The sequence below is a fragment of the Oncorhynchus kisutch genome, linkage group LG21 (assembly GCF_002021735.2).
Source record: "Oncorhynchus kisutch isolate 150728-3 linkage group LG21, Okis_V2, whole genome shotgun sequence".
Lineage (NCBI taxonomy): Eukaryota > Metazoa > Chordata > Actinopteri > Salmoniformes > Salmonidae > Oncorhynchus > Oncorhynchus kisutch.
In genome coordinates this window covers 25367572-25383838 of record NC_034194.2, presented here as the reverse complement: position 1 = coordinate 25383838, position 16267 = coordinate 25367572, and the positions used below count along the sequence as shown (strand labels likewise).

The 16267-nt window shown below is 41.0% G+C and overlaps 1 long non-coding RNA gene across 1 annotated transcript; it reads left to right on the top strand.

Moving 5' to 3' along the window:
- Positions 1 to 5904: 5904 nt before the first annotated feature.
- On the top strand, positions 5905 to 15773 carry LOC109866153 (uncharacterized). The gene is made up of 4 exons (XR_002251661.2): positions 5905 to 6102; positions 6367 to 6408; positions 15430 to 15481; positions 15660 to 15773. It is a non-coding gene; the product is annotated as an uncharacterized LOC109866153 (long non-coding RNA).
- Positions 15774 to 16267: the final 494 nt, after the last annotated feature.

The window sequence follows — 16267 nt, the reverse complement described above, 5'->3', positions numbered from 1 at the left end:
CTGCCATCCAGGACCTATATATTAGGCGGTGTCAGAGGAAGGCCCAAAAAATTGTCAGACTCCAGTCACCCAAGTCATAGACTATTCTCTCTGCTACCGCACGGAAAGCGGTACCGGAGCGCCAAGTCTAGGTCCAAAAGGCTCCTTAACAGCTTCCACCCCCAAGCCATAAGACTGCTGAACAATGAATAAAATGACCAGCCAAAATATTTACATTAACACCCCCCCTTTGTTTTTACACTGCTGCTACTCACTGTTTATTGTCTATGCATAGGCACTTTACCCCTACCTACATGTACAAAATACCTTGACTCGCACATTGACTCGGTACAGGTATATAGCCTCATTATTGTTACTTTTTATTTTATTTTTTACTTCGGTTTATTTAGTAATATTTTCATAACTCTATTTCTTGAACTGCATTGTAGGTTAAGGGCTTGTAAGTAAGCATTTCATGGTTGTATTCGGTGCATGTGGGGAAAAAAATATGATTAGATTTTTTGCTAACCCTTCCCTAAGCCTAACCTTAACCCTTTAAGGTAACCCTAACCCCTAGCGTAGCTAATGTTATCGAGCTAGCTAAAATTAGCCGCCTACCTAGAATTTGTAACATATCATACGTTTTGCAAATTCGTAACATATTGTACATTTAGCAAATTCTTAACATATTGTTTGTTTTGCAAATTCATAATATACAGTGCATTCGGAAAGTATTCAGACCCTTTGCTATGAGACTCGAAATTGAGCATAGGTGCATCTTGTTTCCATTCATTATCCTTGAGATGTTTCAACTTGGAGTCCACCTGTGGTAAATTCAATTGATTGGACAGTGCATGTCAGAGCAAAAACCAAGCCATGAGGATGAATGAATTGTCCGTAGAGCTCCGACACAAGATTGTGTCAAGGCACGGATCTGGGGTCGAGTACCAAACAATCTCTGCAGCATTGAAGGTCCTCAAGAACACAGTGGCCTCTATCATTCTGAAATGGAAGAAGTTTGAAACCACCAACAGTCTTCCTAGAGCTGGCCGCCCGGCCAAACTGACTAATCAGTGGAGAAGGGCCTTGGTCAGGGAGGTGACCAAGAACCCGATGGTCACTCTGACAGAGCTCCAGAGTTCCATTCCAGAAGGACAACTCAGTAAAATGCATTTGACAACCCGCTTGGGGTTGCCCAAAAGGCACCTAAAGCACTCTTAGACAATGAGAAACAAGATTCTCTGGTCTGATGAAACCAAGATTGAACTCTTTGGTCTGAATGCCAAGCGTCATATCTGGAGGAAACCTTGCACCATCCCTACGGTGAAGCATGGGTGTGGCAGCATCATGCTGTGGGGAGACTAGTCAGGATCGAGGGAAATATGAAGCAAAGTATAGAGAGATCCTTGATGAAAACCTGCTCCAGAGTCCTCAGGACCTCAGACTGAGGTGAAGGTTCACCTTCCAACAGGACAACGACCCTAAGCACACAGTCAAGACAACGTAGGAGTGGCTTAGGGACAAGTCTCTTTGAATGTCCTTGAGTGGCCCAGCCAGAGCCCGGACTTGAACCCGATCGAACATCTCTGGAGAGACCCAAAAAATTTCTGTGCGGCAATGCTTCCCATCCAACCTGACAGTGCTTGAGAGGTTCTGCAGAGGAAAATGGTAGAAACCCCCCAAATAAAGGTGTGCCAAGCTTGCAGCATCCTACCCAAGAAGACACAAAGCTGTAATCGCTGCCAAATTGGCTTCAACAAAGTACTGAGTAAAGGGTGTGAATACTTAGGTAAATATGATATTTCAGTTTTATATTTGCAGTAAATTTGCAAAAATGTCAATCTGTTTTTGCTTTGTCATTATGGGGTATTGTGTGTAGATTGATGAGGAAAATATTATATAATATAATATATACTATTTAATCCGTTTTAGACTAAGGCTGTAACGTAACAAAATGTGGAAAAAGTCAAGGGGTCTGAATACTTTTCAAATGCATTTGCATTTTGCAAATTAGTAACATATAATACAAATTGTAATTCATAACATATCATACGAAATGGGCGATGGATATCCACATGAACACATACCATATACGAAACGTAACATACACTATATATACAAAAGTATGTGGACACCCCTTCAAATGAGTGGTTTTGGCTATTTCAACCACATCCGTTGCTGACAGGTGTATAAAATCGAGCACACAGCCATGCAATCTCCATAGACAAACATTGGCAGTAGAATGGCCTTAATGAAGAGCTCAGTGACATTCAACATGGAACCGTCACAGGACACCACCTTTTCAACAGTTCAGTTCGTCAAATTTCTTCCCTGCTAGAGCTGCGCCAATCAACTGTAAGTGCTGTTGTTTTTAAGTGGAAACGTCTAGGAGCAACAATGGCTCAGCCACGAAGTGGTTGCTTCCAGAACGGATGCTGAAGCGTGTAATGAGTAAAAATCATCTGTCCTCGGTTTCAACACTCACTATAGAGTTCCAAACTGCCTCTGGAAGCAATTTCAGCACAAGAGCGGTTTGTCGGGAGCTTCATGAAATGGGTTTCCATGGCTGAGGAGCCGCACACAACCCTAAGATCACCATGCGCAATTCCAAGCTTTGGCTGGAGTGATGTAAAGTTCACCGCCATTGGACTCTGGAGCAGTTGAAATGCATTCTCTAGTGATGAATCACGCTTTACCATCTGGCAGTATGACGGAAGAATCTGGGTTTGGCGGATGCCAGGAGAACACTAGGCCCCTTAGTTCCAGTAAAGGGAAATCTTAACGCAACAGCATACAACAATTCTGTCTTTCCAACTTTGTGGCAACAGTTTGGGGAAGGCCCTTTCCTGTTTCAGCATGACAATGCTGCCATGCACAAACAAGGTCCATACAGAAATGTTTTGTCCAGATCGGTGTGGAAGAACTTGGCTGGGCTGCACAGAGCCCTGACATCAACCCCATCGAACACCTTTGGGATGAATTGGAACACTGACTGCGAGCCAGGCCTAATCACCCAACATCAGTACCCGACCTCACTAATGCTCTTGTGGCTGAATGGAAGCAAGTCCCTGCAGCAATATTCCAACATCTAGTGGAAAGCCTTCCCAGAAGACTGGAGGCTGTTATTGCAGCAAAGGGGGGACCAACTCCAAATTAATGCCCATGACATTGAAATGAGATGTTCAACGTGCAGGTGTCCACATGCTTTTGGTCAGGTAGTCTATCATAGTAAATGAAGCAACTCGGATTTACATACAGAATAATACGAAATGCTCTGAGACCAGGTTATATGACAGCTGAGAATTATTATTAAATATATTGTCAGATAACGGCGACATTGCTTCCTTGAGGAAAACACACAAATCCATGTTTATTTTATGTCTAATTAACAGGCTGGTGCGTCAGCTATGACACATCATGATGATGTAGCTGTAATGTCTTGTGTGTAGGTGGCAGGGAAGTCAGGCACAGGAGAATCAAACTTGGTATAAATGGAGTAGTTTAATAGCCTTTAACAAAACTCCAAAACCAAAGTACATAATAAATAAAAGTGGGTACAAGAACCCATCGCGCACCAATACATAATACACAAATATACAAACAAACAATCTCCGACAAGGACATGAGGGGAAACAGAGGGTTAAATACACAACATGTAACTGTTGGGATTGGAACCAGGTGTGTAGGAAGACAAGACAAACCAATGGAAAATGAAAAATGGATCAATGATGGCTAGAAGGTCGTTGACATCGACTGCCGAACACCGCATGAACAAGGAGAGGGACCGACTTCGGTAGAAGTCGTGACAGTAGCCTACTGTACATGCAATTATTGTCCGTGAGCTATGAGATGAGGAGACAGTGGCTGCAGGAGGCACATTATTACACCAATAAATATTGCATACAGAAAGATATTAGGTTTAGTTTGGAAAACGTAGCTGCATTATTGCCTGGTTATGAAAATAAAGACATACTTTATTATTTGTTGCATAAGTTAACCCTTGAAATGCCTAACTGAGGGGCGATAGGTTGCCTAGTGGTTAAGAGCTTTGGGCTAGTAAGCAAAAGGTTTTTCACTGCGTTTTGTGGGGGAAAAAAGATAGAGGGAGGTAAGTGTTTCCAATGATATCATGTGATTTTAACCAATTATGAGTAGGTATTATGAGTAGGTATCATGAGTAGGTATCATGAGTAGGTATCATGAGTAGGTATCATGAGTAGGTATCATGAGTAGGTATCATGAGTAGGTATTATGAGTAGGTATTATGAGTAGGTATCATGAGTAGGTATCATGAGTAGGTATCATGAGTAGGTATTATGAGTAGGTATCATGAATAGGTATCATGAGTAGGTATTATGAGTAGGTATCAGGAGTAGGTATTATGAGTAGGTATCATGAGTAGGTATCATGAGTAGGTATTATGAGTAGGTATCATGAGTAGGTATCATGAGTAGGTATTATGAGTAGGTATCATGAGTAGGTATCATGAGTAGGTATTATGAGTAGGTATCATGAGTAGGTATCATGAGTAGGTATCATGAGTAGGTATCATGAGTAGGTATTATGAGTAGGTATCATGAGTAGGTATCATGAGTAGGTATCATGAGTAGGTATCATGAGTAGGTATTATGAGTAGGTATCATGAGTAGGTATTCCCTACTAATTGTAATTTGTTGATGTGATTGGAAACCCTTATTTTCCTCATCTATTTGACTACAAAACATATAAACACGTAATTTTCACATATGTTGATGTTGGGGTTGTGCTGGAAAGGATGAATATGAAGTTGAAACATTGTGACATTTCCCTTTAAGACCTGCTGCAAATTATCACCCTCACACAAAGACTGCTTTCTGTTGACGGTTCTCATTCAAAATGCATTCAAAATGTGTCGATTTGTCTGTCTTTTTATCTCATGGACACACGGTCATGTGTGGCTTTGTTTGATTGTGTTCTGTTTCATAGCTTCCCTTTGACCACTTTCCATTGGCACAGGCTACAGCAGGTTGCAGAAGAAACCCTTTTCTTGATATCCTGCCAACCTGCAAGCCCGGGTAACTGTCATTAAACCATACTGAAATTTAATTAAGGAAAGTGATGTGTTCATAATTTTCAATAATTCGGAGTAGTAAATGAAAGCCATCGAATGCTTTAGTTTACTGCAGGACTGGTTGTAATTCGCAAATCTGCCTCCTACACTCAAATAATATTTTGGCTGCTCTTAAAGGAAAACTCCACCCAAAAACGTTATTTTGGTATTTGTTTCATTAGTCCATTGTTTTATAGTCCCAAAATGTTTTGCATGTCAGCAATAAAGTTTTCAAGACCTATAACTGTATAACAAAATACAGAAATAAAGCTGGTATGATGCATTTTGCGTCATATGATGCAGCTCAAAACGTAGCATCATATGTTGCGAAATGCTTCATACCGGCTTTGCATCGATATATTTTATGAATCTAAATCAAAAGTGTGTGCCACACCTGATTTGAAAAGTGCTGTGGCAAGTGCCGCCTCACCACACGTTTTCCGGCGGCCCTGTTTACATTTACATTCTGGTAATTTAGCAGACAGTTTTATCAAGAGCGACTTGTCAGTGCATTCAACTAGGTAAGGTAGATAAACAACCACAGGTAAAACGTGGTTTTGTTGTTGTAGGCCTGGTTATACTGATCTGTTGGTTAGTTCGCTCCTTCCTACCTTAAAAGGGACATTTCAACACTGCTCTATTTCCCTACATGTCCATTAATATGTTATTAACATATGTGTCATAACAATTTTGGATTTCCTCACTACATGCAAATACGAGCATTTCTGCATCTCACCGGTGGGAAAGGGCCAGCTACATTTCCTGGTTGTAAGCAAACCACAATAACCAGAATTCATAGTGATTTCAGGAAGTAGTACTACCCCGTGGAAGTGAGAAATATCAACATGTCTGTGTTTGTAGCCAGCATTGTCATCCAGAGGATTTCGAAACCGAACTGAAGTCTCAACTGATAGGGTTGCCATGTTGTCAACTGTTAAAAAGTGATGCTATTCAATCTATTTTTACCCTTCACTTCAAAGAGGAAGGCATCCAATCAGCCAACATCAGAGCAACAGAAAATAAGTCAAGCTGAGGTAATGTAGCTAATGTTACCTAACTAACTAGCTATCTAGCAAACTACATTTAGTTTATCTAAACCAAAATCTAGCTAGCTAGCTTTCATAATATGCTGGCTAGACATTCCAAAGCATATCAATGTAATTAGCCAGCTGCTATCTGGGGATGTGATTTGTAAGTTTGCAAGCTAACGTTAGCTTCGTTAGGTTACATTAGCAAATTGTTATCTAGCTAAGCACCTAACTACCGCAGAGGCTAACGTGACTATGTGTTCTGTTTAGAGTTAGATCCCATCAACATCAAGCTCAGCACCAGGAACTAGTGTAAGTCACCTTCTAAATCTTACTCAAATCTACTAAGTCTTTCAATGACTCCATGATGAGCAAATATATATATACACACACACACTGGAGCTAGGCATAAACTTGGTCCTTGTCTTGTTGTACAAGTAGGCAAGGACTTCTATTGTAGTTTTCTTTGTTATGGAGGCTTTGTTGATTGTTCATGCAAGGCTTTACGTCTAAATTGGAGAAAAGGAGGTATTGGTAAGGAGGGAATGGTGTGGGGGATTGACTGGTGTCTGTTGGGGGTGGGTTTTGTGTGTTAAGGTTACTATGCGTGATCAATTGACATGAGGGGGGTGGGTAGATATAGTACCTCATTTGATTGTGTATTGCAAACTTAAATCTGTTTTACCTATTTCTACCAGCATGTTACATGTTCAACCAGTGGAAAAATAACTCTAAACCACCATTACTCCACACACAGAGACGCATACAAAGCTGTCCCTTGCCCTCAAAGGCAAATCTGACCGTAATTCTATCCTCCTGCTTACAAGCAGGAAGTACCTGTGACTCGCTTAATACGGAAGTGATCAGATGACGCGGATGCTACACTACAGGACTGTTTTACTAGCACAGACTAGAATATGTTCTGGGATGCATCCAATGGCATTGAGGAGTATAGCACCTCAGTCACCTGCTTCATCAATAAGTTCATCGACAACTTCGTCCCCACAGTGACCGTACGTACATATACCAATCAGAAGCCAACGAGCTACAGGCTAGAGCTGCTGTATTCAAGGAGCTGGACACTAATCCAGACGCTTATAAGAAATCCTGCTATACCCTTAGACAAACTATCAAACAGGCAAAGCGTCAATACAGGACTAAGATTGAATCCTACTCCACCGGCTCTGATGCTCGTCGGATGTGGCAGGGCTCGCAAACGAATGTAACCTGGCCAAATGACTACTGCCCTGTAGCACTCGCGTCAGTAGCCATGACGTGCTTTGAAAGGCTGGTCATGACTCACATCAACACCATAATCCTGGAAACCCTAGACTCACTCCAATTTGCATACCGCCCCAACAGATCCACAGTTGATGCAATCTCAATTGCACTCCATACTGCCCTTTCCCACCTGGACAAAAGGAACACCGATTTGAGAATGCTGTTCATTGACTACAGCTCAGTTTTCAACAGCATAGTGCCCACAAAGCTCATCACTAAGCTAAGGACCCTGGGACTAAACACTTCCCTCTGCAACTGGATCCTGGTCTTCCTTACCGGCCACTCCCAGGTGGTAAGGGTAGGTAACAACACATCTACAAATATGATCTTCAACTCTGGGGCCCCTCAGAGTTGCGTGCTTAGTCGCCTCCTGTACTCCCTGTTCATCCACGACTGAGTGGACAAGCACGACTCCAACACCATCATTAAGTTTTCTGATGACACAACAGTGGTAGGCCTGATCACCGATAACGATGAGACAGCCTATAGGGAGGAGGTCAGTGACCTGGCAGTGTGGTGCCAGGACAACAACCTCTCCTTTAATGTAAGCAAGAAAATAAGTAGACAACAGGAAAAGGAGGCCCCCATTAACATCGACGGAGCTGTAGTGGAGCGGGTCGAAAGCTTCAAGTTCCTTGGTGTCCACATCACCAACAAACTATCATGGTCCAAATACACCAAGACAGTCATGAAGATGGCACGACAACACATTTTCCCCCTCAGGAGACTGAAAAGATTTACCATGGATCCCCAGATCCTCAAAAAGTTCTACAGCTGCACCATCGAGAGTAACTGGTTGCCTCACCGCCTGGCAGAGGTGTGGACTCGAGTCACATGACACATATTGGCAGATGCGCTATAGACTGTTTTTAATAGCATCATTTTTAATATTTGGGCTTGGGGAGGGTCAAGTCAGGTCGAGTCTTAAGGCTCAAGTCCAAGTCAAGTCATTGGTGTTAAAGTCAAAGTCGAGTTGCAATTCATCATATTTGTGACTCGAGTCTGACTCGAGTCCAAACGTCTGGTAACTACTGTCCAAAACTGATCTAAGTAGATCCAAATACTATTTTTTTTTTAATGTGGACAGCTGGAGATGACAAGTTCAGGGCCCGGTTTCCCAAAAGCCTCTAAATTCATTTTAGAAACATATGGTTCTAAGATTAACTTAACCTCAAGATGCTTTTGGGAAACCGGGCCCAGGCACATAATAATCTGTCTTTCTGCCTAGGAACTTCAAAATGTATGTCTCTTCTGCAGAACAAATTACAGGACCTGTTTTCTAAAGAGGACCATTTGTGAAAAAATGTACAGAAAATAGTCCAACACAAAGGATGCATTGTTGAAAAGGTTTTCAGAATTTTTATGCTGCCAAGATTATTTTCATTGCTCAAGTGCTCAGCTCGTTTGAAGTACATAACTGTTCATCAAAGGAAAATGAAAGAGTGTGGTAGAATGGGGGGATAAATAGATAGAGCAAGTTACTTTCTTTGACAAGCGTCTACCCGCAATCAGTGGCTGACTGCTGTCAGTCCCAGCTAGGCTCCTGTGGAGAATCTGTCTTGTCAATAGCTGTGTGTGGTTCAATAGCTGTCTGTGGTCCTCTTCGTCTTACACTATATGGACGTGAGAGGCGACTGACTGACATCCCTGCAGTTTGCAGTGACTAGTGTGTTTGTGTTGTGCCTACGTAGGGGTAGGTGTGTGAGAGTGTGTTTGTGTTGTGCCTATGTAGGGGTAGGTGTGTGAGAGTGTGTTTGTGTTGTGCCTACGTAGGGGTAGGTGTGTGAGAGTGTGTTTGTGTGATTTTAGGAGAGAGATTATTTGTGTTGGCTTAAATGTGTATTTTGAGTGTGATGTGTATGTGAATTTACAAACAAACAAGTGTCTAGATCAGGGGTGTCAAACTCATTCCATGGAGGGCCAAGGTTTTTTCTTTCAATTAAGACCTAGACGACCTGGTGAGGGGTTCCTTACTAATTACTGACCTTAATTCATCAAACAAGTACAAGGGTGGAGCACAGACATTTGGAACACCGTGGAATGAGTTTGACACGTGTTCTAGATTTAGATAAATCACCCTTCCGCTGCAGTATACAGTTTGCATGTGAAATGAAATGATGCTATGTTGAATCACGTTTTCATTCACTCTGGCTGACATGTCATTTGTCCTCACCAAGCCAGATTAGACAGCCCTCTCGCTTTGCAGCTTCTGCTGCAGTTCATTGACCTTGGTCTCTAAAAATAAAGATGTATCAAGAATCAATGAATTCCATTTCTTACCTGCGAGCCATAACTGTATTTGGCATCATCCAATAAGTGTCCTAGCTCTCCCTCTCCCTCTACAGTTTATACAACAAAGAGTCCTCTGTTTATTATTGTCTTACGTTACATCTTCTGCTCCCTGTGGATCGTAAGGCCGCCCGGTGTTTATCAAAGCTATTGAATTTCTCCTGTAAAAGAAGGGCCATAAACTGATGAAAGTTGCTGCTGATGTTGTTGACTATGGCACCTCTGAGTCACTGCTCTCTCTCTCTGTGACCTGAGTGGTGGAAAAGGCTAAATAGCCAATCAGAGACAGACAGTGAAGTAGAGATAAAGGGTGACCTCAGAAATGATTACCTTGACCTCCAGTTGACCTTAATGGAGTGTTCAGAGAGAACTGAGACCTGTAAGGGCAACTGTGAAACACACTGACACTCAATGGCACTCAATCTTCTATCAAAAATCTGTCTTTGGATGTTATGCAGTCCATGCTTTTGTAATCAATTAAATGAATGAAACAGGTAACACATTAAAAAAAAGTATATATATGTGTCCCCAAAGTGCTTTGGGATTTGATATCTTAGGTAATCCTTATCAGTTATTTACTTGAAACAAATTACAATTTCAAGTTTGGGATGATGGTGTTTTATTTTCGAAAGTCAAAGCGTTTTGTTCCTATAAGAATTTTGAAGTGAATTATTCATTGTTTTCTATTTTGAAAGCGAGCAGCTCAGTAGCCAGAGAGTAGCGGAAATGGTGCCGGCTAGAACATTGGCTTGAGAGAAAAACATTAGCTGAGGGAGGAGAAGGTAATTATTTTAATGAAATACTCTGTTGCTTTTATCTCATACTGTGTTTGAGAGAACAAAACACTGGGCTCCAGTAAAGGGCAATTTGACAAAATTACAGCAAACCACGTGCATTGTTTTCTGCATTTTAATCCAACTAAAAGCAGGCTTTAAATTACAGTAATATGAATCAAATAGGGCTGCTTTAAATATGTTTTAATGAATCAGGTGCTAACTCTCTATAGGCCTTGTGAGAATTTTCAACTCTTTTGGATTTACTACTGTGTAAATCCCAAGCCCCGGATGCTATAAATTGGTATCATTAAACTGTTATTGCTGCTACCAATCCAAACAACTCCTCGCCTCATCCACCCCGGCGAGAGAGAGAGGCGGACGTTTGACAGGTTTATCAAAACACATCAGTCATGCTTTTCTAAATCAGTTCTCGCATTTTAATTTTGCACTTAATTTTGGTATATTGTGGCCTGTCTGTCCCTCTGATCCTCACACTACTTCCTGGGAAGGAACACAATGGCTGGGAACATCACACAGGATCTTAATAATGACATATTAAACATGTCTCAAGGGTGTGGGTGGGCTCAATCTTGCTTTCTCTCTCGCTAACTCTCGCTTTCTTGAGCAAGGCACTTAACTCATTGCTCTTGTAAGTCGATCTGGATAAAAGCTTCTGCTAAATGACTAAAGTGTGTGTGTGTGTGTGTGTGTGTGTGTGTGTGTGTGTGTGTGTGTGTGTCAGATGTTTTCCACATCATTGTTCAATGTTCAGCTAGGACCTACAATAGTTTAAAAATGAAAGTATGAACATTACAATTGGACAGACATGTATTCTGGGAGCATTAGCCTGTTTTTACCAGGTAATTGAGCTGGCTGAGGTATAGAAACAGAGGAGAGGAAGGAGTGAGGCTGCATGGCTGTGCATGATAACTGTTTAACTCTCTTCTTTCTTTCTCCCTGGCTGAATCACTGTAGACTCTAGCTAACTGCCATATACTGAAATATCCACACAAGCCACTAGCGATATATGATGAGTTAGAAGATGATGACTATGAAGTTATTATTTAAGAGCATTGAAGATAAATCACAATCAGTAAAAAAAATTTAAAAAAGCTAGCTAACTAGCGGATTTACATCACTCATGAACATCAATGATCAACTGACAGCCTACCCCCTTTTCCAGATGTCAATCATGTCTCTAGAAAGCACCATAACTAGCTTGCTTGCAATTTGTGATGAGTGAGTGTGTTGTTGCATAAATAAATAGGCCTATGTTAAAAAAGTAGAACATGGTCATCACAAAATATTTTCATTTTGAGCACCTGCCCTCTGAAAGTTGTGCATGGCCCTGCACTGACGCCAGATGCCAGAGATGACAGCTTGGTTAATATGGTAATCATGAGATCAATGGGAGCTGAACAATTCAATGAGAGAGACGTCCATCATCCTGCTATAGTTCCATAGGGGATAGCTAAAATAAGATATAGAGTGCATTTGGCAACTATTCAGACCCCTTGACTTTTTCCACATTTTGTTACGTTACAGCCTTCTTCTAAAATGGATAATATAAAACATTTACCCCATCAATCTACACACAATACAACATAATGACAAAGTGAAAACAAGTTTTTAGACATTTTTGCAAATATATTAAAAATGAAAACAGATACCTTATTTACATAAGAATTCAGACCCTTTGTAATGAGCCTCGAAATTAAGGTCAGGTGCATCCTGTTTCCATTGATCATCCTTGAGATGATTCTACAACTTTAAAATTCAATTGATTGGACTGTCCAAAACTTCTGAATACTTATGTATATGTGATATTTCAGTTTTCATGTTTTTATAAATTTGAAAAAAAATCTAAAAACCTGTTTTTGCTAGGGGGAAAAAACAAGTTAATCAATTTTAGAACAAGGCTGTAATGTAACAAAATGTGGAAAAAGTCAAGGGTTCTGAATTCTTCCAAAATGCACTGTATATCATAGTCAGCATGGAGACTTTTAAAACATTAACATTTATATGATTTTAGAAGCAAATTGTCCTAGCTTTAAAAGTACCACTGGTTAGGAAGAGCGTATGTTAAAAAAGTGATTTAATGTTCATAACACATTAATAATAGCTACTACGAAGTATAAACACATCCTATTGAATGTTCATAACACCCTAATAATAGTTACTATAAAGTATAAACACATCCTATTGAATGTTCATAACACCCTAATAATAGCTACTACGAAGTATAAACACATCCTATTGAATGTTCATAACACCCTAATAATAGTTACTATAAAGTATAAACACATCCTATTGAATGTTCATAACACACTAATAATAGTTACTCTAAAGTATAAACACATCCTATTGAATGTTCATAACACCCTAATAATAGCTACTACGAAGTATAAACACATCCTATTGAATGTTCATAACACCCTAATAATAGTTACTATAAAGTATAAACACATCCTATTGAATGTTCATAACACACTAATAATAGTTACTCTAAAGTATAAACACATCCTATTGAATGAAAGGAGCATTGACCTCTGATCCTGGTCAGATTTGAAAAGTGCATTTATCTATCGAATAGTCTGTCATATTCTTATCCAGAGTCTTATCTCACACACAAATCTCTCTTCCCTCAACACCTACCTACTTCCTGTCAAGCAGGATGTGTGTCACACAGAGATAGAGCCTCAGGGAACTAAGATGCCCACCTTGTGACCCCAGTCAGTCTGATGTCCCAATGTTCTCCCTGCTGTCCTGTCAGTGATGGAGTTGGGAGGCCGCGGAGACAGTGAGATGTAAGGAACCCTGACAGGGTCAGAGAGTGGACTTGGAGCTTCCTCCTTACCCCCCTCTTTCACCCCTCTCCTTCACCCTTCTCACCGTCAGTGTGTTAAACACAGAGACCCTGCCAATGTTGTTAACACTCTGCACAGTAGAGATGAGCACAGCACTGCTTCACAGTAGGTATTACTGTCAGTGTTGTTTTCTGGACCACTGACACATAAGCCCCGTTTGTACTTGGTGCTAACATGCAAACTTGATTTTTTTCCACATTCTGATTGTGCCCTCATTTTCACACAGGCTTAGATGACCTCATAAATGCTAGCCAGCTAGCTAATAAAAAAATGTAATAAATAAAATGTTTGGTTAGACTTTTGCTAAATCATTTGCAAGCCCTTTAGAGTTGCTAGCTAGATAGCTACAGAGCTACAGTAGTCATTCACATTTAAATGTAAATGTAGATGCATGAAGTGTTTGGAATTCCATGATCCATTCCATGATGGACTCCATTATCAGCAATACAAAAGCTGCATGAACTATCAAGTCTAGACACAGCCTAATTTTATGCATCTACTGTGCATTCACAATGTATTCAGTCCCCTTGACTTTATCCACATTTTGTGACGTTACGTTCCCCTCATCAATCTACGCACGATACCCCATTATGACAGGGCAAAAACAGATTTTTACAAATTTCTTAAAAAAAACTGAAATATCACATTTACATAAGTGTTGAGACCCTTTACTCAGTCCTTTGTTGAAGCACCTTTGGCAATGATTACAGCCTTGAGTCTTCTTGGGTATGACGTTACAAGCTTGGCACACCTGTATTTGGGGAGCTTCTCCCATTCTTCTCTGCAGAACCTCTCAAGCTCTGTCAGGTTGGATGGGGAGCGTTGCTGCACAGTTATTTTCAGGTCTCTCTAGAGATGTTCGATCGGGTTCAAGTCCGGGCTTTGGCTGGGCCACTCAAGGACATTCAGAGACTTGTCCCGAAGCCACTCATGTCTTTGTCCTGTTGGAAGATGAACCTTCACCCCAGTCTGAGGTCCTGAGCGCTCTGGAGTGGGTTTTCATCAAGGATCTCTCTATACTTTGCTCCGCTCATCTTTCCCTCTATCCTGATTAGTCACCCAGTTCCTGCCGCAGAAAAACATCCCCACATCATGATGCTGCCACACCCATGCTTCACCGTAGGGATGGTGCCAGGTTTTCTCCAGACGTGACGCTTGGAATTCAGGCCAAAGAGTTCAATCTTGGTTTCATCAGACCAGAGAATCATGTTTCTCATGGTCTGAGAGTCCTTTAGCTGCCTTTTCGCAAACTCCAAGCGGACTGTCATGTGCCTTTTACTGAGGAGTGGCTTCCGTCTGGCCACTCTACCATAAAGGCCTGATTGGTGGAGTGCTGTAGAGGTGATTGTCCTTCTGGAAGGTTCTCCCATGTCGACAGAGGAACTCTGGAGCTCTGTCTGAGTGACCATTGGATTCTTGGTTACCTCCCTGACCAAGGCCCTTCTCTCCCGATTGCTCAGTTTGGCCGGGCGGCCAGCTCTAGAAGTAGTCTTGGTGGTTCCAAACTTCTTCAATTTAAGAATGATAGAGGCCGCCGTGTTCCTGGGGACCTTCAATGCTGAGGGAATGTTTTGGTAGCCTTTCCCAGACCCATGCCTTGACACGATCCTGTCTTGGAGCTCTACGGACAATTCCTTTGACCTCATGGATGGTTTTTGTTCTGACATGCATTGTCAACTGTGGGACGTTATATAGACAGGCATGTGCCTTTCCAAAATGATGTCCAATCAGTTGAATGTACCACAGGTGGACTCCAAGTTGTAGGAACATCTCAAGGATGGTAAATGGAAACAGGATGCACCTGAGCTCAATTTCGAGTCTCGTAGCAAAGAGTCTGAATACTAATGTAAATAAGGTCTTTCTGTTGTCTATTTATAATAAATTAGAAAAATGTGTAAAAATCTATTTTCGCTTTGTCATTATGGGGTATTGTGTGTAGATTGATGAGTGAAAAAACTATTTCATTAATTTTAGAATAAGGCTGTAACGTAACAAAATTTGAAAAAAGGTAGGCGGTCTGAAAACTTTCCGAAAGCACTGTATCTCTCTGGGGGCCTCTGTTGCTAAGGTATCTCTCCATCTGTCCTACCTTTCATAATCACATCTGGCCTGTCACACAGACAGATGAAGGGAGATGAGGCTCATCCAGAGGCTGGGGACCAGTTGTGTAAAGTAAGTCAAAATACTTTAAAGTACAATTTAAGTAGTTTCTTGTAGTGTCTGTACTTTACTATTTATATTTTTTACTACTTTTAATGTTACTTCACTACATTCAGAATGAAAAATACTTACTTTTTACTCCATATATTTTCCCTGACACCCAAAAGTACTCTGTATTTTGAATACTTAGCAGGACAGAAAAATGGACCAATTCATGCCGTTATCAAGAGGACTTCCCTTGTCATCCCTACTGCCTCTAATCTGGCGAACTCACTAAACACAGATGCTTCGTTGGTAAATGATGTCTGAGTGTTGGAGCCCCTGGCTATCAAGAAATTAAATAAACAAGAAAATGGTGCCGTAAGGAATTTGAAATGATTTATACTTTTACTTTTGCTTTTGATACATAAGTATATTTAAAACCCAATACTTTTAGACTTTTTCTCACAGAGTATTTTACTTGAGTCATTTTCTATTAAGGTATTTTTACTTTTAGTTTGACAAATGGGTACTTTTTCCTCCACTGCTGGAGACCAAGCATGTCTCAGTCATAACCCAGTCACAACACAAACTCATCCATCCTCTCCATGCCCATTGGACACCAGTCAATGTCTTTCAAGCTTCTGTGGTGGAAATAGCTTACTGGGCAATGTTCCCTTGATATGACAACCTTACCTGAGTCCTGAAACATGTAAGCTTCTAGAGGCTTTAGCTCAGCAGGCTTGATACCCAGTCAGCTATATTTCCACCATGGATAGTGTGATGCTTTCTGTCAGACTAAATTGAGAGAGTAAATCT